We start from the raw sequence: 24,869 nt of genomic DNA, 5'->3' as shown, positions 1-24,869 counted from the left end.
CAGTTCTATGTAATAGTCTGGCTTGCTTCATTATTTACAATAAGGACCCTTTAAATACATGTACAATATCTAGAAAAGGAGACACCTTTACAAGTCATCTGGATGCAAATATTAAAAGGGACTATTTTAATATTTTACCACATATTGCTTCTACTGTTGGTTATTGTCTCACACTTGTGTTTTTCTTTCCAATTTCAATAACTGTTCCCATGGCAGAGCCCATAAAATGCCCTGATGGGAAAGGCACCTCTTTGTTAGAAAGATACAGTAATATCATGCTGGGAACGCACTTCTTCATGTCTGGTAGATCAGTTGGCCAGAGGAAGACCTGCAGTGAAGGACTTACCTTTGTGGGTTCAGTTTTCTCATCTGGGGTGCTGGCACCAAACTCCTTGTATGCAGCTTGTAGCCGTGACCTTTGTAACAGCACCCGGCATGCAGTAAGGGCTGGGAAACTGGTGGCTGTGATGAGTAGGCCAACCTTCTCCACAACCAGGTTCTGTGCATAGAGAAGGCAGCCATACAGACTCATTGGTCAATGACTTGAAAATGTAGGAAGGCGTTCCTCATTCTACTTCTCATCACCTTTGTTTCTAGTGGACTTTTAGGTAGTTCATGCAGATCCACAGAACAATATGCCCACTGATAGTCACACGAATAGTGGCCGGCACGTGCCAGCACTGTGTGTCTTTGACCTATGCTTGGGTATAAGGCTGCCATCCAGCTCAGATGACCCAGGGAGGTGTGCAAGGCTCCAGGTTGCCGAGGACCTGGCTCAGGTGCGTGCTTTTTATTCTGCAGTTCAGCTCTGAGAGATAGACAGCTTGTTTCCCAGCCATGATGGGGTCAAGCTACTTCACTGGGGTCAGCTGCTTAATCTCTCTGTCCCTCAGTTTCTTTATCCCCAAAGTGGGGAAATAATGCTTATCACATACATTGTGGTGAAGATTACATGAACTTGACTGTACAGTAATGTTTCACCAACCCTGCAGTTCCTGCTCAGTTGAAGAGACAGTGAAGACAGAAGACTGGGTGGACTCAGAATCTGAGCTTTCCTGTGGATAAAGTGAGGACTTCTGCAAGATGCCTGCCCCAAAGAGGAAGCCAAGCTGAGGCTCGAGATGTGTTTAGTCAACCTTTAATAAATTAGGTTCAAACATAGAAAGGACGTGCAAATTTTTTTGAATGATTTTTTTTCCTCCGTGACCTGACATTAGACGTTAAAATACCCTGGGCCCCCTACCCTGGCACTGTCGTCCAGAAGCCCTCCAGGAGAGGTCTCTTAGGAACTGAGGCCTGTTCTGAGCGTGTTTGAAGGCAGAGCTGAGTAGGGCTGAGTAAACACTGAGCCTGTTCTGTTGCTAGGCTGGCTTTCCAAACCATTTGACAGCTGAGGACAGAATGCATTTTTGACTTTGAATTTGGAAAATTTGGGTGCTGTGACAACAAACATTAAAATAGATGAGAAGTGTTTATGACACAACCTACTCCATGTACCATCAGCAGATTGTGCTTTGGAACTCACAAACTGTGTTTGTGTCAAAATATGTTTTTAGAAACATTTAATTTGTATAATATTGACAATTAGACTTTAACTGTCAATGAGAATCATGTGTTCTAAATTAACATGTCATATAACCAGCTTATTGAACAATATTTGAACAGGTTTGTATGTAACTACCTATTGGTCAAATTTCTTATTGTAATGTCCATGTTCAATAAAATTAGGTATTCCCGAAAAACAGTAGCTGGATTTTTATAGTTAACTGTTTACTAAAAATGTTGCATGTTCAAATAATCAATAAATAATCTTATTATGTTGTACAGGGTAAATCATGTGGGAGAGATGGGATTTTTTTTTCTCTCTTTACTTTCAGACATTTAATGCATATTAGCAAAAGTAACATGAGCACAGAACAATGTCACTGTGAAATCAAACTTAACAGTCTTTTTTTGGGTGCCCACAAATAACACAAATATCTTCTATTTTAGAATTCATATCAAGATTTAAAAGAATGTTTTCAACCAATTCAGGAGGAACTTGTTGAATAAAAGGATCCCAGAATAGGCAACAAATTGCCAAAGAAAATTGGATATGTGGTTGGAAAGGGCCATGCAGACATTTAGTTGAATTTGTGGGATTAGAAACCTAACACCGACTGTGAAGGCTTTCCAAGAGTTGGGTTAACTGCGGCCCTTCTTGAACCTTCGCCATGCTCATTCCAGGAAATTGGGGCACATGCACGTGTCTTTGAATCGCAGTCCCACAAAGATGGATACCTGATCCCGAGAGTTGTTCCCAGAAAGATGACATCAAATATACCTCCTTGACATCTCCACATTATAGGATCAAGTCATGCGTAGTAGAATTCCCTTCTGCCATATCTCAATCACCTGCTTTTATGGTTTCATACCCTGTGATCAGTACAACAGAAGATCCGGTATTAAGTTAAATTCATTTAGATGTGAAAAAAGTATTTCACTCAACATCCCCCAAGATAGTATAAATTCATACATACATAAAATATCCACATGTGGAATTTCCTTTTGGTGTCCAAAAGAGATGAACGTTGGTGTGTACCTTGCCTACAGTTTTCTGTGATAGAAGTGCAGATATCATACTTTTCAACTAACACTTATTTTTATCTTTAATTCTAAAATACTATTTTTATAGTTTCAATTCATAGGAATCCATGACATATTGAAGTAAACATTAAAGGTGTTTTTTTTTCAGAATGCCTTGGTAGCTTTTCCTGCATATTAGTGTTGTTCCTAGTCTCTTCTTTCTACAGTTATCTTACAGGTAAAAATATGTAGCTTAAGGTACTAGTCCCACATTTTATTTGTTTTTCCTTTGTTTTGCTTCCAAACCATATTTCTGCCTCAAGTCTAGTGTCTCAAACTCTTGGCTAGAAAATCGGCAGACAAAATATGATTGACACCAAGGTTTAAGTCCATCAAGTTCTAGTGGCCATTCCTGATTTTTGATATGATGGTAGAAACCATCCCTGCGGTGCAGCAGCAGATGCCAGCAAATCCCCTCCTGAAGGCTGGGGTCATGATTATAGAATCTGTCCTCCAGTTGCTTACCTTTCAAAGTCATAGTAACAGCCCTTAGTTTGCAAGGTCCAATGTTCCTGCTGGAAATGCTAGGTCCGAGGGTTCCTGAAACAAAAAGATCACGTGGAGTCGAGACTCAGCTCTGTAGCTTTGTCTTCCATTATGTTTAAGATGAACAGAAGCGAGAAATGCCTACAATTAAACTTGCCAAGGCCCGGAAACATAATTAAGGGACATTCCTTGGGAATTGCTCGTTAAAGATTGTGTTTTAATTGCTATCTTGCTAAAAGAGACCAGAATGAATGAGGTTGTCACAATTTTCCAGTCAATCTCGTAAAGTTGCATTTTCGTAATTGCTGCAAAAAGGTTCTGGGTTGAATTCGAGAGATTGCCTCCTAGTCCTGTCACTCTTGTCCTCTGCACATGTGTAGAGTCTCCTCAACCTCCCCTCTTCTCACCCCAGCACCATCAGACTCTTTCCACCTTCCCCATACCTGCACTGTGGAACTTGACCTACAGGGAAGCCTATCTGGCAGAATCACCAATGATTTCATGCCTTCTTTTAGAATGTCTCCTTTGGTCTTGTCTGTGTCAGTTCGAGGTTTGGAGTAGGGTTTGTTACAGGTGGGGTTGGAGTGTGCCTGGCATGGGCATCGCTGTTAGGTCTTGTGCACATGCATTGTTGAAGGCAAATGGCAGGTTTGAAGGCAGTTTTGTCTAATTCTCAAAGTCTGTGCCCAAATCCAACGTTTGACCAACTACAACCCACAGGTCAAATTTGACCCACCACTTTCAGGCCCTGGAACTTTACATTCTTTTTATGTGTTGAACCAAAAATCCAAAAGAAGAAGATTTTATGACATGTGAAAATTATATGAAACTCAATTTTCGGTGTCCATGAGTAAAGTTTTATTGAACACAGCAACACCCATTCATTTATACATTGTCTGGGACTGCTTTTGCACTGCAAATGAAGAGTTAAATAATTGCAACAGAGATCACATGACCAGCAAAGCCTAAATTATTTACTACTGGGCCTTTACCGAACAAGTTTGCCTACCACTGATCTAGTAGATCTGGGGTCATGAATTTAAACATTTACAAGTGTGGGTGAAAGGTCAATTTAGTCCAGCGAGGCATGGTAGGGCTTGCAGTGACCTAGTCAGCCAATGTCCCAGCTCAATCTCCTCCAGCCAACTGTCACCAAGGTAGTTCAGCATGGCTGGATTCATCATGTTTTCAGGACAAGACAGCAAACATAATGTTTGTGAGATTTTTTTTTTTAATTAAACACCGTGTACAGGAAAGCATATGTATCTGTGGGTCACGTACATGCCTGGGCTGCCAAGTCATGAACTCTGTCCCCATCCAGTCCTGCCAGACCAGAATGGGTAACACTTGAGGCATCCCACTGGGGGGCTGGACACACTTGAATGCTTGCAAAGCAGAACTGAAGTCTCTCAAAACAGAAGGAGGACTCTCTTCTCACAGCTCCCTCCAGATGTGCAATGCATTTTTGCATTTTTCACTGAAAAGCTTCAACCTAGTGTTTTCAAACTATTAATCAATTGAGGCTGGCTTTCAAAAATATGATTGATATAGGTATATTACTAGCATGACTGTCAGGTTAATGTCTAAACCACTTAAATAAAGTAAAGATCGTTCTTGTCATCAAAAGTACTGTTAGTTTTGGTTGAGAATCATGGAATGTTAAATTCAAAAGGGAATTATAACATTAGTATGTTTCTATAATGTATTTTTATCTACCTTGAGTTAGCATTCAGTAAATAGTTGATGAATAAATGAGTATTGAATAAATATAAATAGATCTATAGGTATACATACATATTTCTATATATATATATATATATATTTCACTTATGTATCTGTCTTTCACACATACAAACACACACACACACACACACACACATATATATATATATATATATATATATATATATATATAGAGAGAGAGAGAGAGAGAGAGAGAGAGAGAGAGAGAGAGAGAATTCAAGGCCAGAATCACATTAAATTCTTGGAGCTCATCTGGATGTTCATGGAGAGATTTCCATCTTCTCCAGCATCCCACAGGTAATTATGACATGCCTGCACGGTACCAGGCCTGTGCTGGGAATTGCTGATTTATCCAGTAAAATAATCATATTACAGGAACATATCAGAGTAAAAAGTGGAACCTACCACTGGGGACCTCTCAAGGCTGGCCCGGCCCTTTGGCCTTGCCTCACTGTGGGGACTGGATCATGGTGAGCATTCAGCAAACATTACCAGTCCGTGTTATTTACCAATGGGGTGTGATAGAAGAGTCTAAGAGATGCCCTCGTTGCTGACCTGCATGCTTAAGTGGGTGCACTGTCATTCTCTAAAACAGGGACAATGTGGAAAGGCAAAAAAACACTGTGAGAGAGAAGCAAGGTGAATTTTGTTGTGAAATATCCAGCTTGAGCTATAATGGGGGCATCCAAGTACATATTATTGAGTAAGAAGGTGTTTATAAACATCTGGTAAGCACCAGAAAGATATGGGCCAGAGGCAGACAGCTGATTGTCAGGGGTGAGGGCAAGTACTGAAGTCGGGGAGCGGCTGAGATGCCTGGGGTCATAAGATCAAGAGGCTCAGGGGTCCCTGAACAGCATCTGCATTCACTGCAGGGTCAGGAAGGAGTTACTGGCAAAGATCATGAGACAAAAACAAGGACAAGCAGTGCCACAGCAACCAGGAAGGACGTGGCCACCAAAAGGCCATGGCAAGTACCCATTCAGTGTATAGCCCGAGATGTGACTGGTGACAAGAGGGCAGTTTCTGGGAATCAGGAGGACAGCAGCGGGATCTTAAGGAGAGGAAATGAAGACCGATAAAAAAAAAAATCTGTTTTTTACCAGAAGTTTGACTATGAAGAAAAGGAGAAAGAGAGCGCAGGGCTCCAAATCGTGTATGTGTGTGTGTGTCTACATAGGCACGCAGATACGCACTCTTGTTTAATGTTTCATTGGTGAAGACGCTGGGAAGGGTGGATCCCCACATGTCACTTGCTTTCACAGTACCTACGTGCTACCTGATCCAAATGGCCGCCGCGGACCCAGAAGGCGAATGGCAGAGCAATCCATGAAGAACGGATATCACTCCAGTCCCACTTCTGTCAGAATCAGACCATATTACCTGGAAGGGTTCAGAATCACTCTGGTCCACGGATCTCCCATCAGTCAGACAAACACGTTGGAATAAATGGTATTCAAGATTTCCTATGGTTCCGTGGCCCTTATATTTTACTGTTAAAAATCAGTTTCCAATATCGATGCTTTCATTGAACACACATAATATTTTCCAAGTTGAACACACTGAGGTGGTTCCATGGCAACCCAAATGGGCAGCCAAGTGGAGGAGAGGTTCATCCTTTCTAGTCCTGCTGCCCTTTCCCCCCACTCCCATGCAGGAGTCACAGGCCTTGCTGCAGGGAGGGGAGCTTAGCTCAGAGCCTTGGGATGTCCTGGATTCCTGGTCTTGCTCACTCTGAACTAGCACTTAATCTTTGCATTGTACATCAGATGGCTCATCTTTTGCACTTTGCTTCAACAATTCCACTTAAACAGCACAAAACTTTTAAAGAAAGAAAGATACAGCCTTGTTCTTCTTTTCAAAGTTAGGCCCACCAGCATCCCAAGGATTGATGCTATTTTTATTTTCCTAAAACATGATAGGATGTAGAGACATGAGAACACACAAAACCCCACACTTACATCGCTCTCTGCACACGTGGGGTGTGTGTGTGTGTGTGCATGCATGCAACCAATGTTAACTTTGGAAACTTTTCAAACGTTTGTTTAGAGATGAGGACATATAAAGCATATGTTTCTGTATTTACTGAAGGGTCCTTGTGTGTTTTAATGAGGGCTGCCTCTCAAGCATGAGTTATATTATTTGACAGTTGGTTCTGAGATTTCTTGATTTTTCTAAAGCAACGCAGATTATATTACCCTTAACATAAAGTTAAAGTATCTAAAAACACCCCAACATATCAGTGCATTAAAGTTTTCAACAGTCTCTGAGTAGCTCAAGTTCCCTTGTCCCAAGCACAATGGATAACATGATGTAAAGGAATCACCACCGAGGAACAACACTTAGGTGTCCTGTCACTGCAGTGCTGTTCTGTTCATCTCTCTCTCTCTCTCTCTCTTTTTTTTTTTTTTATCTGTATGTGCTCAAAGCTCCTTATTGCATTTTTTCCAAGCTTAGAAACACTTTCTATGAACTAGCCCAGAGAGTTCACCTTGTCAGTCATCCATGGGTGTTGGCACAGCTTTGGAGGTCCTTAAATCATCTTCCTACTGACCACCATGTGTCCGGCACCAGTTCCCAGCACTTCCAGGGGTTTACCGTGGTTTCTGCTAGAATGTGCTCTCTACTTACCTTCTGGAATTGATCCTCTTGCATCATGGATTTTTAAAAATGGACTTTATTGAGGTATAATTTATAAACAATAAAAGGCACACATACAAAGTGTACAGTTTGATGAGGTTGGAAAAATGTGTACACCCATGCAATCACCACCCTATTCATAATGCAGAAAATTGCCATCATCCCCAAAGCTTCCCTAGGGCCCCTCCTCAGCCAATTCCCACCCTTTGTCTCTTTGCCAAGGAAACCACTGATGAGCTTTCTGTCACTATTGATCAAATTCGTCCTTCCTTGTGCATTGTAAAAATGGAATTATAATTTGTGCCTGATGTCTTTTGCTCACAATAGTGCTTTTATTCTTCATCCACCTCGTTTGTATAAATAACTTGTTCTATTTAACTGCTAAGTAGTATCCCATTGTATGGATGCACCATGACATTGATGACCCTGTTGATGGATACTTGGGTTGTTTCCAGTTTTTGGCTACTATAATCAAAGTTGCCACGAATATTTTTGTACAAGACTTTGGGTAAATACCTAGGAGCAGAATTGTTGGATCCCATGGTGAGTGTTTATAAGAAACTACTAAATTGTTTTACAAAGTGTTTGTACCAATTCATACTCCTACCAGCTATGTAGAGACTCCAGCCCCACTCAAACTTAATATTGTCAGTCTTCTCTAATTTTAGTTATTCTACTGGGTGTGTAGTGGGACCTCACCATGGCTTAGAATTGGATTTTCCTAACGACTAATGATGTGGAGCATCTTTTCATGTGCATACTGGCTATCCCTATCTTTTATTTGGTGAAGTGTCTGATCTTTAGCCCCTTCCTTTTACTAAAATTGGGGTGTATGTCTTCTTATTATTGAGTTGTAAGTGCTTTTATCTATTCTGGATAGAAGTTACTTGTCAGAGATACATATTGTGGAGATTTACCCCCAATTTTGATGTGACTTTTAATTTTCTCAGTGATGTCTTTAGAAGAACACAAGTTTTAATTTTGATGAATTTTAGCTTTTTACAACTTTTAAAATAAATGCTTTATTTAGAAATAGATTTAGATTTACAGAAAAGTTGCAAAGATAGTATGGAAATTCTCACACACCCCACACCCAGTTTTCCCTATCTTACAGTTTCCCACATCTTACATTAGTGTGGTGCCTTTGTCACAATTAATGAATCAGTATTTATACAATATTATAACTAAACTCTATATTCAGTTTTCCTTAGTTTCTCGCTGTACTTCTATCCCAGGATTGCATGCAGAACACACATTACATTTATGAATCATGTCTCCTTAGGCTCCTCTTGGACGTTTTCTCAGACTTCCCTTGTTTTTGAATACTTTGACCATTTTGGAGAATACTGGTCACATATTTTGTAGAATGTCCCTCAATTGTGATTTGATTGATTTACTTATGACTAGACTGGGGTTATGGGTTTCGGGGAAGAAGACCACAGATATAATGTGCCATTCAAGGAAGTCCATTTCATCATTTCATTTTCTTTTAGATTTTATGCTTTTTGTGTCCTAAGAACGTTTTGAACATGATGACGTAGAAAAAATATTTTATGTGCCACATCTTCATGTAGAAAATGTTTATTTTTAGCTTTTACATTTGAGACTATAAAGGATTTTGAAATAATTTTGTGTGTGATGTAAGCAAAGTGTCATTGTTCCTTTTTTTTTTTTTTTTAGTTATATGGACATCCAGTTTTTGCTGCACCACTTTTGTAAAAGAATACCCTTTCTCCATTGAATTGCCATGGCACCTTTATAAAAAAAATCATTTGACCATACGTTGGTCTATTATCAAATTATCTCTTCTGTTTAATTAGTATCTGTCTGTGCTTATGCCAATCACCATACTATCTAAATTTCTGTAACTCTATGGTAATTCTTGGAGTCAAGTAAGATAAGTGCTTACGCTTTGTTCTGCTTTTTTCAAAATTGTTTTGGTTATGCCAGATCTTTTGCACTTTCAGGTATATTTTAGAATCAGATGATCAGTTTCTACAAAGATCACCTGCTGGAAGTCTGTTTTTGTTTGTTTTTTTTTGTTTGTTTTTTTGTTTTTGGATTGAACTGAATCTGTACCTCCATTTTGAAGAAACACCGTATCATGGTCAGAGAACATACTTTGTATAACTTCAATATTTAAAAATGTTTGGTGACTCATTCTATGCCTCAGCATATGATCTATCTTGGTGGGTGCCCCTTCAAAAATATTTTATTTCTTTTTGTTTTGAAAGTTATTTTTGCTGGCTTTAGAAGTCTACTTGGACAATTTAACATTTTAAGCATGCTATTCCATTCTCTCCTGGCTGAATAAATTTCCATGAAAAGTCTTCTTTAATAGTAACAGTTTTTCTTCTATACCAAGTGTGTCTTTTTACTCTACCTGAATTTACGATTTTCTTTTTATCACAGGATTTCATGTATATTATTATTAATTGTCTTATTGTGGCTTTGTATGTAGTTTTTCTGCTTGAGGTTCATTGATCTTCTTGAAGGGTCTTCTTTGGACACTAATGTATCCTCTGAGTGACCAGCAAAGACTCTCCACTCTGCTAATAAGAAGTTATATAGCTCCTAGGCCTGGGTATCAGTTTATTTGTTAATCTTTGCTGCATTTGTAGAGTTTTATCCTACACATATAATTTACGTCTTAGTATTCAGCAAAGTTCAAGGAAATCCCAGTGCAGATCTATGTAAATTTTCTGTGTAACTAGAGATCCCCATTTCTACTTTGTGACCCGGAATGTTTCTCTATATATAAAGCTGATGCAACAATAAGTATCATCTCATTTTTTCTACTTTTCCCCCAAGGATCACAGTTCTAAGTTCTCATTAACCAATATCCGAAGTTTTTTTTTTTCATACATTTTGTTTTTCTGTTTATTTAAGTTGGGTATGTTGAGTCTTATAGCCTGCACTTAACCAGGTTGCTGGATAAAACAAAATTATCAACATTTTTCATAGGCTTTAAATATTACTCTGAATTTCATAATATCAAAAATATATATCCAGAATACAATGCAAAGTTACTTGTCAAAGAAAGAGCCAGAGAATTCAACTCTCATGTGTAAAGACATTAATCAGATGCCAACTCTGAGGTGTACAGATATTGGAATTATCTGACAAAGACATTAAAGTAACTATTATAACCATGCTCCAACAAATAATCATGATTACTTTTGAAACAAATGAGAAAAACTGAGAATCTGAATAGAGAAATGGAAACTATAAAGAAGAACAAAATGGAAATTTTATAACTGAAAGGTACAACAACAGAAACTTAAAAAAGCAATTAAAAAAAAACTGTGACTCAGAGATCTGTGGAACAATAGCAAAAGCTCTAACATTTATGTAATCAGAGTCACAGGAAAGGAGAGAAAGAGTTTGGTGCTAAAATTTTTTTTAAAGAAATAATAGCTGAAAAATTCTCATTTGCTTAAAGGTATAAATCTATAGAATGAAGAAATTAAGTGACTTCTTAACAAGATAAACTGAAAGAAATCCATTTAAGATACATCACAATAAAAAGGCTGAAAGTTAAAAAAAAATTTAATGTTTTAAGCACTGTTGAAAATGATACATTATCTGTAAGGGGATGGTTAAAAGGACTGGATTTTTCATCAGAAACAATGAAGGCAGGAGGAAGATGCAGACCATTTCTAAAGTGCTGAAGAAGTGTCAACCCTAAATTCTATATACTGTGAAAACATCCTTCAGCAACAAAGGCAAAATAAAGACCATAAGAGAATTTGATCTCAGATGAGGAAACCATAAGAGAATTTGGTGCCAAAAGATTTACCCTAAGAGAATTACTAGGAACGTTTTCAACAGAAGGGAAAATATACTTGAAAGAAAATTTAAATATAAGGATAAAGGAAGAACAACAGAAATGGTAAATGTCTGGGTAAATATAATGGACTTTTTTCCTCTTGAGATCTTTAAAATATGTTGGATGCTTAAAAGCAAAATTTATAATATTTCTGATGGCGTTTTCAATATATATTGCTATAATATAATAAGACAAGTATAACATAGAGGGAGAAGGTAGTCTATATGTTTGTAAGGTAAAATACTGATACTAAATAAGCTATGAAAATTTAAGTGTGAATATCATAATCCCTAGAAAAACTCTAGACACTACACAGGCACATACATACATATACACATTCTATACATTGGTAAATAGATATGTAGATATACATAGAGTCAAATTGCAATAGATGAGCTAAGATGCAATACCAAAAAGGTGAATAAACCCAACACAGACAGAAAATGGAAAACTGAAGAACAATAACAAAAGGAAGAAAGAGAAAACAAATAATAAAATGGTAGACGTAAACCCAAGCATATCAATAATTACCTTAAATGTAAGTGACCCAAATATACCAGTAAAAAATACAAAGATTATCACAATGGATTAAAAAAAAGTGACCCAGCTATACACTGTCCATAACAAACTCATTTCAAGTATGATGACACAGTCAAGTTGTAAAAGAATGGAAAAAGTTACACCTTGAGAACACTAAGTTAGAGAAAGCTGGAGTGGCTATACTAATATCAGATGAAGTAGTCTTCAGAGCAAAGGAAATGACCAGGGCTAACGGGGACATTATAGAATGATGACCAAATGCATTCCCTAAGAAGACATAACAATATTAACCATGTACGTCTCTAACAACATGAAGCAAAAACAGACAGACTGAAAGGAGAAGTAGACAAATGCACAATTACAGCTGGAGTGGAGGCTTCAAATTCACCTCTCTGTAACAGATACAACTTGTATACAGAAATTCTGCAAGAATATGGAAGAACTGAATAACACCATCAGCCAACTGGACCTAGTCAAGATTTAAACAACATTCCACTCCAACAGATAATGCACATCTTTTCACATGCACATGTAACATTCACCAAGATTGTCCATGTTCCTAATCATAAAACAAATCTTAACTAATTCAATAAAATTGAAATCATGCAAAATATGTTTTTATATCATAATAGAATTAAACTAGAAACTGATAAGAGAAAGATATCAAGAAAATCTCCAAACACTTAGAAATTAACTAACACACTTCTGTGTGATGAATAATATCAAAGGATATTAGAAACATTTTGAATAAAAGTAAAATGAACATATGCCACAGCAAATCTGTGGGATGTCCTTGAAACAGTGCTTGAGAGGAATTTATAGCATTGGAAGTGTGTATGAGAAACTAAGAAAAGTTTCAAATCAAAGATCCAAGTTTCTTTTTTTAATAAACCAGAAAAAGAACAGCAAAATAAACATAAGGAGAAGTAAATAAAACAGAAACCCATGAAATTCAAAACAGAAATAAACAGAGAAAATGAAAAAAATCAAAAGCTTCTATGAAATGATCAATAATATTGATAAACTTCTAGCTAGATTGAGAAAAAAAGAAGAAAAATGTGCAAATTATCAATATCAAGAATGAAAGAAGTGATACCATGTCACAATATTAAAGGGATAATAAGGGAAAATTGCAAATAACTCTACACTAAGAATATCAACAACTTACAAAATAGGGTCTAATTATTGAAAAAAATGACAGAAGTGACTTCATCAAAATTAAAAACGTTGTTCTCTGAAAGACAAGATTAAGTTAGGAGACTCACATATAAATTACATATTGAGAAAACACATATCTGAATATGGACTTGTGTCCATAATATATCTATATCTATCTCTCTATCTTATCCATCTATCTTATCCATCTATCTATATCCAGAACATATAGGAAATAATATATATACCTTCAAAACTAAACAGTAAAAATAATCCAGTTAAATTGGGCAAAATATTTGGACAGACATTTCACAAAAGAGGAAGTAAATAGCACATAAAAAGATGTACACTATCATTAGCCATTACAGAATGAAAAATAAAACCATGATGAGCTAGTATTCCATACCTATTAACATGCCTAGAATAAAAAAAAAAAACAACACTATTTCAAGTGCTAGTGAAGATGTGGAGAAACCAGGACATATATTGCTGAGTGCAATGGATAATGAATACTACTCAGGCATAAAAAGAATGAAACAATCCTAATTGCAGCAACATGGATGGACCTAGAGATCATCATACTAAGTAAGCCAGACAGAGAAAGACAAGTATCATATGATACACTTATATGTGGAACTTAAAGAAAATGATACAAATGATCTTTTATACAAAACAAAAAGAGACCCACAGACACAGAAAATAAACTTAGGGTTACCAAAGGGGAAAGGAGGGAAGGGATAAATTAGGAGTTTGGGATGAACATATGCACACTACTGTGTATAAAATATATAAACAACAAGGACCTACTGTATTGCACAGGGAACTATATTCAATATTTTGTAATAACCTTTAAGGGAAAAGAATCTGAAAAAAAATATATGTATGTATATATAACTGAATCACTTTGCTGTATACCTGAAACTAATACAACATAGTGAATCAACTATAATTTAAAAAAAAAAGAAGAAGAAGAAGAAAAATGATACAGCTTTTCTGGAAAACAACTTGGCATTCTCTAATAAACTTAACTATATATTTACCCCATGAGCCAGCAACTCCACTCGTGGGTATTTATTCCAGATAAATGAAGATTTATGTCCACACAAAAACCTGTGTATAAATATAGATATAGCAACTCTATTTGTAATAGGCAAAAAATGGAAGCATCCAAGCGCCCTTCACCAGGTGGATGGATTCACAGACTCTGGTGCAGTCACACCCTGATTCCTGCTCAGCAATAAAGAGGAGGGTACTCCTGATACACACAACTTGGGTGAGTCTCGGAGACATGGTACTGAGTGAAAGAAGCCAGTTTCAAGACGACATACTGTATGATCCCATTTATATTCATCTGACATTCTCAAGTAGGCAAAACCATCATGATGGAGAAGAGATGAGGATTGCTGAGGGTCAGAGTGAAGAGAAGATTCAACTAGAAAGGGATAGAGAGATAGCCTCGTGAGATTTTTGATGTGATCTAACTGTTCTGTATCATGATTGTGATAATGTTTGCACAGATCCATACACAGAAAAAAGAGCAATCTACTGTAAGGTAATTTAAAAATTAAAATCAAGGGAAAAAAGCCAAGTGGCCAGTAATAACAGAATAGCTAGGTCTATTATGAAAATGTCACTTGCTAGAATATTAAAAGGATAATCATAAAAATTGCAGCAACATGAAAAAGCAGATTTGTAATAATGTTAAGTGAAATGAGTTATACTGCAAAACTATATTTAATCTTATAAAAAATTTGTCATGAAAAAATAAAAGGTAATAGATGAAGTGATAAAAATGTTTGTTTTGTAGAACTATGGGTGATTTTCTCTCATGTATTTTTCTCGAACTCTTATAATAATGGTATATAACATTTATTGGTGAATATAAGTTATTAAATGTTGCTGTTATTGATAGAATACATATAAACCACATAGAGGAATACATAAAGATACAGAGTGTGTCCTATATTTAAAAAAAATTGTCAGCTATGTATAGGCTGGCTTGATAATCTTCATTTTTCCTTTTAGGGTGGATTTTATAACTTTTTGCACATTAGTGGTAGAGTTAAGGATTTACCAACGAAGTGCCTTCTAAAGGAACTTCACTTGGGACAAAAATGAAGACATTTGTACAAGGTGAGATATTGTGTCTGAATTAATAATTTTACAAAGGTACACTGTTAACAATTGTGAAATTAATATCAGGTAAAACTGAAGTCTTTTCAAATCTAAGGATTATGTGACAAAAGCAAACTTGCTTTATTTTTTTATTTTTTTTTCATATTAGATAGGAGGTGGAATCAAATGCCTCCTTTATCCCACTGGATGTTTATTTTTTCTGGTAAAAGACAAAGGCATATAGATAGTCTAGAGCCAGTTTTCAATCATTTGTTTATCAATTCAGATTACACAGTGTCTCAAAACCTCACATAGCCAAGAGTTTTCCACTTGCAGGCTTTGGGAGATGATGCAGTTAGTCTTAGTCAAATGCACTTGAGAATCAGGGCAGACTTGTGATTAAAACATCTTCTAAGTCGCAAAACCAGCGGTGGCCGCAGGGGTTTATTTCTCGTTAGAAGAATAAATCATCCTGGCTAGTGTGACTAAGTTGTGCTTGGAGAGGTTTGTGTGTGTGAGCATGGACTCACGTGCGCACACACACACGCTCACAGCATGTTTGCAATGAGCAAACGCACGGCCACTTCTGCTGCTCACTTATCAGGCCCAGAGCTGGGGACTGAGACACAGAAATCAAATTAATTCCAGCGGAATCAAAGAAAGCAGAAAAAAGCATGTGTTTGGGCTAGAGGCTAAGTCTATAAAAACAAAACAGAACAAACCCCCAAAGTGACCAACCAACCTCCCGCCTGAGCCTGAGCACCCCAGGAGCTCTGGGCCCAGTGAAGGGACTCTCCAGGTGACTGCTTCTTGGTGGCCGGGCTGCTGTTCTGGGAACAGGGCAGTATTTGACCCATAATTGCAGCAGATCCGCAGCAGGTTTCGAGTAGCTTCTGAGCAGCGGCGCCCAGGCAGCCTCCATCTGCTGCGGGCTCCTGCACCTCCCAGGGGGGGGACCTGGCTGATTTTTCAGTCAATTAGCAGAGGGCTTCTTTTGTTCTGCTGCGCACGCCCTGGGCTCTGCTTACCCTGGGAGCTGGCGTTCAGATGGGGTGGGTTTGGAGAAGCATATTGTGTTGGTTTTTTCCATGACCTTGTGACACTGTTGGGCAAACGTTATCTCAATCATCTCAGCGATTTGCTAAAAAGCCGGCCAGCTTCCCTTTCTCTGTTGTGGTGTCTGAATGAGTGTGTGTGTGTGTGTGTGTGTGTGTGTTAGGGCGGAGGTGGGCGAGCCCGCCGTGAATGGGCTGGTTTAAATACATCACATATTTGAGTTTTGTGTCCCTAGAGGTCTGGTCTCAAATTTATTTATTTATTTACTTTTTTAAATCAGTCACCTTAATGAGGACAAGGCAGGGATTGAATTGATGTAGAAGGAGATTTATTGGGTGAAACAGAGTTTATTCCATTGAACCCTGCCAGAGGTGGTTTAGCCTCCATCCATCTTGGAGGGATAGCTGTCGTAGCCTTAGAAAGTTCTGGACAAGCGGTATCTCAGATTATAAATCCTCTTGGTCCACGAACCTTGGTCACTCTTGACTCAGTTTCCCCGGGTGAGATGAGAGAGAGCAGGACGTGGGAAGGGACAGGTCATTCCCCAGATGTGAGGTCCTGACTAACCCAGGCCGGTGAGGGACCTGCAGTGCTGTTATTTGGGGATATTGCGATGACCTTGACTCCTGGTCCTTCTGTGGTCATCACGCACAGCCAGCAGCGAGTCTTTATCTTAGGGCCCGTGACTCTGAATCACACGTTGTTTTCCTCCAAAATAAAAACCTTTACTTTCTGTTATAATTAAAAATGGTCAAAGTCCAATATACAGCATGGCTTTCCATTTTTCAAAGAAGTTATTTGTAAAGAAAATCTGTCTCCCTCCAGCTCTGGAGGTACTTGGCTTTTCCAGCACAAGACACTGGTGCTGTCCCTCCCCTAAGTGTCCTTTATATGAGACATGCTGGGGGGACCCTGAGGGCCCTCCCGAGCTTCCCTATGCCCAGCCCCCTGTGGTTTCCAGTCCCCCAACTCTGAGCTTCCTAGAGGCCCAACCTCCCGTCCGTCCCATCCACAACCTTCCGGCTATTTTTCCTGTGGGGCGTTGAGCACATCCTCCTCTCCCCTTTCATCTGCCCAGACTCTCAGTTCTGTCTTTCTGTAGTTAATAAATGTGCCTTTTTTCTCAGTGTCAAGCAATCAAATATTCACCGAGTCTGAGCTGGGGTTAACAGATTTCTGAAAATTTTATTGCGTGACAGCCTGTCCTGCATAATCCCCTCAGCTGTCTCAGGTTCTGGGGCAGAAGTGATCTTGTGTGTCACTCTAATAGTCTAGAATTACACTTGTATCGCTGTCGCCGGCATATGGGGCTGTGTATACCCCTAGGCCAGTTCCCTCTCTTTCACGGCTCTTAAAACGATAACATTTGGCAAAGCCAGCTCTGACCAGCATGCACCATCCTTCCTGAGCGGCGACAAAGGGGCCACCAGAGGCCTGACTGCGGTGGCCAATCAGGGCGCTCTTTACCGCTAATGAGAGGGCCCCCGTGCCCTGGGAGCTGGGAGCAAGTTTCCACTTAATTATACAGTCTTCATCTTAAGTGCCTGCTCACAAGGGCTTCAGCTGTGCAGGTCTCCGCAGGGGTCTCCCCCGGCCCGGACCAGACATATTGATCGCTGGGCAGTCGATGGGCTGGAGGGCTTGGGTACATCATGCAGGGGAAGCAACCAGCTGGGGGCACGAGTGAGAGGTGGCAGGAGGGAGGGCAACGGAGGGGGCGCCCCATGCCTGTCGCTGCCAAAAGCCATTCATACTAACTGGGTAGTGGGGTGGTGACAGTGATATCCCTTACGTGAGGAGTCTTAAAGATGATCCAGGTGAACTTACTTACAGAACAGAAACAGACTCACAGACATAGAGAACAAACTTATGGCTACGGAAGGGAGTGGAGGGATAAATTAGGAGTCTGGGAGTAACAGATACACACTAGTATATATGAAATAGATAACCAACAAGGGCCTACTGTAGACCACAGGGAACAATATTCAATGCCTGTAATAAACTACAATGGAAAATAATCTGAAAAAGAAGACACGTGTGTATAACTGAATCACTTTGATATACATCTGAAGCTAACACAACACTGTAAATCAACTACACTTCAATTAAAAAATTTAGGGCAGGAGAGTAAGTAGACAGCAGTGGAAGCAGCACACTCCATTAGAGGACAGAAAGGAGAGATCCTGCAGAGGAAACAGAGTCCAGGCTGGTCTGATGATGCCCGATTCTGCAAGGAGAGGCTGGCAGTTGAGGCCCATCCAGCGCCTGTTGCAAGCACACGTGGACAAGCTGTGGGAGGGTGGAGAAAGCGTTGTGGCTGCAGCCCAGGTGTCACAGTTGAGGGTAACGTGCAAGGGCAGCTGGCTGGAGCACACTGTGGGTTCATGGATCCTACCTGTTCCTTTTTGGGGGTCACCTCTGTGTTCCTGTCCAGGGAAGGCTGGATGTGCTGAAAGTCACTGCTGGGTGTACCGTGTCATTCTGAGTGAGCCCATGGTCATTCTTACAGAGAGGCTGCCCCTGGATTTGAGGATCGTATGCCAGCTGCCCTAATGGAGCAGGAAAGGCTGTAGTTGTCTATCACTCTGGCCCAGAGAGAAGCGAGGCACCCTGGGCATTCACCCTGGGTGTTAGGAGAGACTGTCTGGGTGACTATTTGTAGTTCAAGTTCAAGTTTCAGCAGGTTCTCAGGGACCTCTCTTGGCAGGAGGCAGTCACGTTTGGAGTACTGCCTGTTGAGCTGTCTTCTGGCTGCATCTCTGCCACCATGGCGCCATGCGTTCTGGTGGCGTTTGCTTTGCTGTCTCATCCTCGGCTCATTCAGCTTGTGGTAATTTCTGGGGGTCCTCAACAAGCCTCAGTCTGGATACGCTGCTCCCACCCTCTGCTCCTATGTCCATAGATGTGCATGTCGTCCTTTGGAAAGTTAGTCTCAGGTCCGTGCTGGCCGTGGTGCATGCCTTTGTTTCCCGAACCTCTAAAGGTGTGCTGTCCAGGGACAGTGTGAGCTGTATGAAGCCAGTGCTGGTGTTTCCTAGAGCCTCAAGAGTCCATAAAACAAGGACAAAGGCAAAGACATAAACAAAAAACAACAAAGTAAGCAACAGCAAAAGGCTTTAGCAGGACAGGACCAACTCCAGGGTCAGCACTTGGTGGTGAAGGCTGGGAGCCTCGTCTGTGACTCTCTCTGCCTTAGTTGTGGAGGCTCTACACTGGAAACAGATTTCTTTTTTAGTGGAAGTGAAATTCACACAACATAAAACTAACTACTAAAAGTGTACAATTCGGTGGCATTTCATACATTCACAGTGTAGTATAATTATCACCTATATCAAATTCCAAAGCATTTTTCATCATTCCCAAACAAACCCCGTACCCATTAAGCAGTTTGTCTTCATTTTCCCCTCCTCTAATCCTCTGGCAACCACTAATCTCCTTTCTGTTTCTATGGATTTACCTATACTGGACATTTTACATAAATGGAATCATACAATATGTGCTCTTCTGTGTCTTGCTACTTTCACGTAGCACCATGTTTTTGAGGTTTGTCTGTTTTGTAGCATGTTTCAGTGCAGTATCCCTTTTTATGGCTGCATAATATTCCATTGTGAGGATAGACCACTTTTTTTTTATTCACCAGTTAACAGACATTTGGGTGCTTCACCATTTTGGCTATTATAAAAAATGTTGCTATAAACATTTGCATACACATATTTGACTATATGTTTTCAACTCTTTTGGGTGTGTACCTAGCAATTGAAGTCCCAGGTGATATGGTAATTCTATGTTTAACTTTTTGAGGAAACTGAAATAGAATATTGAGACGCTCACATTTTGCCAGCTCTTAATAAGGATGGACTTGCCCCAGTGATTCTCCTGATGCTTTGAGGTTAGCAGACAATCCCACCCACTGGGGCTGCCCAGGTACGGAGTGGGTGATGGCTGTTTGCTTTATTCGGTATCAGCAGGACTTAGTGAGGGGTTCTCTGGTTCACTGCAGGATTAAATTCCATCACTGTAGCTCTAGGGGCCTGAGAAGATAGTTGTTTGTGCAGTGGCATATTCATCACCTCTTCATGGTAATGTTTTAACAGCAGTGTGACGAGGGTGGGATCATGGGCAGACTCTTTATGGCCTGTGCATCACTAGGAGATGGCGTGGCTGTGTTTGGGAACCTGTAAGAATAATACAGTACCCACAGGAAAATCATAGCAGGGATGCTCACTCTTCAAACCGTGTTCATTTATATTTATCTTAAATCTGAATAGTCCAGAGTTTTAAACATTTTTGCATAAAGCATGATTGTTCACACTTTTGAAACAAAACAGATTTATAATTAATGCTTTGCATTATGTTCTAATTTTTGATACAGCCTGGAGGTCAATTTGCAAGGTCCTTTGGTATAGCTGTTCAATCTGAATTCAAGTTTAAATAATACACCTAAACCCATGAGTTCTGAGGTCTAGAAGGCATGACTCATCAGTTCTGTGCACAGTGAAATCCCTGTGGCTTCCGGGATTGATACCCCACTCTACCAGGACTACCAGTATCACACTACAGTTCTTCAGTCACTTAAAAATTTCCCACCATCTGAAGTATTTTGTATTCTGGTTTACTTAGTTGATTTCCCCTCCTGATGGATGGAATTATACCAGTTTATCATAAAAATGGCAACTCTAGCCAATGTAATTTCTTGTGCTGTGATTAAATTTTAACAGGTGTCTGTAAAATTTAAACTTTCATGCTGAAGATTAAACTGTGGTGCTTCGCCTTCTTGTCAAACAAGATGCTGCTCTCATAGCCGTTGGAGAGAGCCCTCTGTTCTGGGGCTGTGTGTGCCCTGCTCGAGCAAGGTGGCATTCTTCTGCATAAAAAGAAGGTGATGAGCTACATATGAGGTGTGACGACACTGTCACAAGGATGATTTCTAAGCAACAAGCTGAATTTCCACTTCCAAATGCATGCCTGCCCTTCTGAGACGTCCCCTTGGATGGTTCCTGCCTTGTCCGGTGTTGCTGCTGAGGCTGCTCAGAACAGCTCCCAGTTACCCTCTTGGAACTGCATATCATTTCATCCACAGTACATCATCTGGCAAGCATTTCTCCTTGGAGGATATTTTGATGGTGGACAAAACTTTCAGATTTAAGATGGATGAAGTGGAAGATGGAGCCACGGGATGGAAGGGGTAAGTGTGTGTGCGTGCGTGTGTGTGTGCGTCTGTAGGATAAAAGAACAATGTATGAAGTCATGGCACTGACTTTCAAGAGATCTCCCATGGGCGGAGTCATCCCCAGGTGTCACTTGGGTATTGTCACTCGGATATGGATGGGGATGCTGTTGGTCAGGGGAAGCACCCTGATAGCTGCATCCTAGGTCCATGAGGATGGGGGCCCGGCACACAATGGGCAACCCACAAACACCTGCTGAGCCAATGCATGAATGAACATATGAGTGTGAATGAATGAAAGGCATCTGAAACACAACAAACACATGTCGTTAAGTAACACCAGGATGTTATTTCTTGAAAGCCATCTCTATACCTCACAGCCAAAGCCCAGTTACCTGTAAACGCTGGTCAGCCTCAGGTCATTGAAGGAACTAAGGCAGACTCAGTGATGAGCAGAATAATGACAGTAAGGTAAACTGGTTGCTTTACTCAAATTTTGGATTCAGGTTTATAAGATAAGGACATTAAACTAAAATATATGGTTAGCTCTTTTCCTTTCATTTTTAGTGTACCTTTATTATTTTTTTAGGATTATGGGGTTTTGGTTTGTTTTTTGTGTTTTTGGAGGATTTTTCTTTTTTTAATGAAGTATAGTTAATTTACAATGTGTTCATTTCAAATGTACAGCAAAGTGATTCAGTTATACATATATATGTATATGTATATAATCTTTTTCTAAGAACTCTTAAAAAACAAAAGTCTAGCAGTCCTCCTTCAAGGATTATTCAGCTTTCCTGGGGAAACTGCACACCATCTCCAGCACCGAGGAACCCTCACAGATCCGCATGTGTGGGGACATGTTTGCCCTGTTGACCTTCCCATGGGCATGACTGTATACAGTGGGTTCCTCACAAAGTAACTGAAGATACGCTGCCTAGAAAAGGACCATCCAGAAATAAGGAAAACATGGAGGCTGGGAGATTTCCAGAATGGGTGGTGTCAATCTGAGTCAGAACTGCCAGAATTCTCATGGTCCTTTTGGGAAAAATTCTTATTTTAACCACAATTTTTTGTAACCTGCTACTATGGAATAATGATGTGGAGGCACCATGAGATTAGAAATAGGTGAAGACTATAGGAGGATCCCTATTTTAGCTCCTCCTTCCTGTTGGATTTATTAAGGATGATTTTTATATTTTATTTATGAAGGTCATTCCTCTTAAAGTGGCCCTGCCTGGGGAACGGTTTTGTCTCAAAAAGGAAGGGTCACGGGGAAGGGTAAATTAGGAGTTTGAGATTAACATATACACACTACTATATATAAAATAGATAATCAACAAGGACCTACTTATAGCACAGGGAACTCTACTCAATAATCTGTAATAACCTATATGGGAAAAGAATCTGAAAAAGAATGATACATGTATATGTGTAACTGAACCACATTGTTGTACACCTGAAACTAACACAACACTGTAAATCAAGTATACTCCAATATAAAATAAAAATTAAATTTAAATAACTAAAGAAACGAACAGAAAAACACATGTCATTCTCAGATTCACTCTTGTTGTAATCACAGAGCAGGAGAATCAAAGGGCTGAGCAGAGCACAGGACAAGGGGCTCTATGAGGAGGGTGTGCCATGACATCTGTGACTGCGTGTGTGCCTGTTTGTGCATGTGTGCGTGCATGTGTGTGTCTGTGTGTGCATGTGCCTGCATGTGTGTGTGCATGAGTGTGTGCCCATGTGTGCGTGTGTGTGCATGTGTGTGCCTCTGTGTGTGCATGAGTGTGTATGCCTGTGTATGTGTGCCTGTGTGTGTGGCGGGGGAGCACTGCAATTTAAAATAACTCCGGGCCCACAAGAGTGGAAATGATGAACAATACAGGAATTTGCCAAGGACTGTGTGGCAAATTCCTGTACAGTTTAATCCAAACATCACTGGAGGTCATTGCTGTGGATTGAATTGTGTCTCCCCCTAAACGCGTGTTGAGGCCCTGACACCCCACAGAAGTAAGTTCTTTAGGGAGGTGATTAAGGTTAAATAAAGTCATAAGCATAGAGCCCTGATTCTGTAGGATTAGAGTCCTTATAAAGGAGGTAGAGACACCAGAGCTCTCTCTCCAGAACTGTGAGAAAATAAATTATTTGAGCCCCTCAATCTGCAGTATGTTGTCACGGAAGCCCCAACAGATGAAGACAGTCAGATTTGGGGAAGGCATGATCTACATATAGCATCTCTAGCTGCTATAGATGGCCCAGGTGCTTCCATGAAGTGTCAGCCTCACCTGCAGATGGACTTCCACCTGCACCCTGGGAGCTGCACTTGACAGCTCCATGTGTCTGTACCTCTGGGGATAGCACGTTATGTAAATGCATATCCAGGCAGCACTCTTGCTTCCTGAACCTCATTAGACAAGCACTGGCCCCTGCAGGCGTGAACACAGGGTGATGTATGACTGAACTCATTCTCACTCCTCCCACCTGGACAGCAGACAGCTGCCATCTGTGTGGTGGGCTGGGCCATTGGTGTGGAGGCCAGGTGAGTCTTGGGTTGGTATGTGTGCATCAACATGGTGAAGCTTTGTATGGGTCTCTCGGAAAAAAATTTTCCCAGTTATTTTAACGTTGAAAATATACATTTAACCACAAAAAGCATGAACTGTCCTTGCATGCATTTCCTGGGTTTGAGAAAGCAGAATTACAGACCCCAAGTAGTCGATTCATAGTAAGTGAATGGAAAACCCCTCAGAGATGCATCCTGGCTATGCACCTTTACTGTCATAGATGAGAAGCCCGTGGCTGAGCAACAGGTAAGTGTGTTGGCTCCCGTCCTGTCCCAGTGAATTGGGGAGGTAGACATCCAGCTCTCAGTGGGAGTTTCCCACCTTTTAGGACTGTGCAAACCTGGGCTCCCCCAGCGCCTGCCCTACGAATCTGCTGTAGCCCCCTCTTTACTAATACCTGTCCCCTGGCTCATCAACACCAGCTTCCTGAAATCAGAAGGTTGTGCCCTTAGATACATTTCTCCTATTGAATTTATTCACATTCTGATTACACAGATTCTTTTTGCTGCCTAATGGTCAATTCACACCCAGGAATGGACTTGAATCAGGCTAGCAACTACATTTAAATGTGAGGACAGGTTCACACGAAGCTGAGGGGTCAGGATGCAAACGTCTGGTGGGAAGTAGGAAGGGGTACACCTGGCTGCAAGCTATGGGGGTTGGAGGGAGGCTGCAGTAGATCCTGTCCACACACGGTCAGCCCAGTTGCGGTCCCCTCACCCCATTTACGTGCACCACCACCGTTCATCTTGAAACAAATGTGTGGTGTGTATAATTATTCCCGTTTTAAGGGTGAGGAATCTGAGGCTTGCAGAAGCAAAGGGGTTGTTCTCAACACCGCGTAGGTGGGAGAGGAAGGCAATGACCATTCTAAGGTGAGAATGTGAGCTGGTTGAGTGAGGAGTCTGGTCCAGGCTGATCACAGGAAGCCAGGTGCTGGCTC

The sequence above is a fragment of the Mesoplodon bidens genome (assembly GCF_964165515.1).
Source record: "Mesoplodon bidens genome assembly, chromosome: 4".
NCBI lineage: Eukaryota > Metazoa > Chordata > Mammalia > Artiodactyla > Ziphiidae > Mesoplodon > Mesoplodon bidens.
Note: the sequence above shows the minus strand (reverse complement) of the source record.